Genomic DNA, 1,376 nt, shown 5'->3' with positions numbered 1-1,376 from the left:
ACTCGGTGACACCTGAGCGCGGTGTCCAAAACTGTAGGTCTAGTTTAGTGTATTTGGGACCAATATCCGAAAAATTATCTAAAATATTAAGAAAAAACGGCGTTTCTGTTTCATTCAGAACCAACAACACTATTCGGCGTGCGATTTGCAACGGCAAGGAAAAAACAGAGGTTGACAAAAAGTCGGGTATTTATAGGTTGAAGTGTGGTGGGTGTGAAGGGGTGTACGTGGGCCAAACTGGTCGAAGTTTCAACATTCGTTATAAGGAGCATATTTCCGCATATAGAAATGATCGCCCTGAAAGATCTCATTTTTCTAAACATTTATTAGAGACTGGACATAGTTTGCCCCATGGTCATTCCTATGACGTGCTGCACACCTGTAGCAAAGGATTACGTATGGACGTGTTGGAACGGCTAGAAATAATAAGACACGCGGGTAGTGGACCTGTATTTAATGAGCAGGTCAATGTCTCCTCCTCTCCATTATTGCAGGTTTGTCTGGGGAATCGGTCGGGGCACTCGTCTATTACGTAAAATCTCAAATATAACAAATGCGTAAGAGAGGGTAAAATAAAAATACCCACGTGGTCGATCACGTGACATTAAGTTGTGGTGGGGAGGAGGTGACATATAAATAACAAAGCGACAGCGGACTGAGCTCACTCGGTGTTTAGCACTAATCTGTGTAACAACTCCTGAAGATGCCCCGTGGAGGGGTGAAACACGTGTTGAGTGAATTTACGGTGGCGGTTGTGTAGTTGGCATTGTCTGTCGCATGCGCATTTACGGGCGGGCTGGCGGGCGGTGCACTTTCATGCACGACAACCACTGCATGTGCGGAGGTGGCTAGATATTGGTCCTTTCTTATTAAGGTATTGGTGTACATAAAACACTATTGACTTTTTAACGTTTTACATTACCTTTAGTGTCATCCCGTATGGTCTAGTGGCTAGGATACCTGGCTTTCACCCAGGAGGCTCGGGTTCGATTCCCGGTACGGGAAAATTCTTTTTCAACGATGAGACATAAAACAAACTTTATCAAAATTATTATTTTTATGGAAAAAAATAGTTTTATTTGTGTTTAGTATGTAGTTGACAATCCTAGCCGCGTTTGGAAGAATCGAACTATATGAACCGGTGCAGAGCCTGAAGAAAGGATAATAACTTGTTATTAAATTTGGTGCTATTAAGAGACTTAACCTAACCCTAAAGATCGTTTCTTCATATATTTATTTAAAAAAAGTACGGCTCAGTTACTCCGTTAGAGTAACACCATACTTAACTATCACTAAAATTTGATAATGTCTACGTTGTATTTAGCTGACTATTCCAGAAACTTCTATTAAGCATTAAGCAAAAAGTTAGTGTGCAT

At 41.2% G+C, this 1,376-nt stretch overlaps 1 non-coding gene across 1 annotated transcript; it reads left to right on the top strand.

The window, feature by feature from the left end:
- The first annotated feature begins 933 nt into the window (after positions 1-933).
- TRNAE-UUC (transfer RNA glutamic acid (anticodon UUC)) lies at positions 934-1,005 on the top strand. The gene has a single exon. It is a non-coding gene; the product is annotated as a tRNA-Glu (tRNA).
- Positions 1,006-1,376: the final 371 nt, after the last annotated feature.

This window comes from Battus philenor, unplaced genomic scaffold, assembly GCF_028537555.1.
Source record: "Battus philenor isolate CCGP_79_NKW_IND1 unplaced genomic scaffold, ilBatPhil1.0.hap1 SCAF_15, whole genome shotgun sequence".
Classification (NCBI taxonomy): Eukaryota; Metazoa; Arthropoda; class Insecta; order Lepidoptera; family Papilionidae; genus Battus; species Battus philenor.
This window is presented reverse-complemented; position numbering and strand designations above follow the sequence as displayed.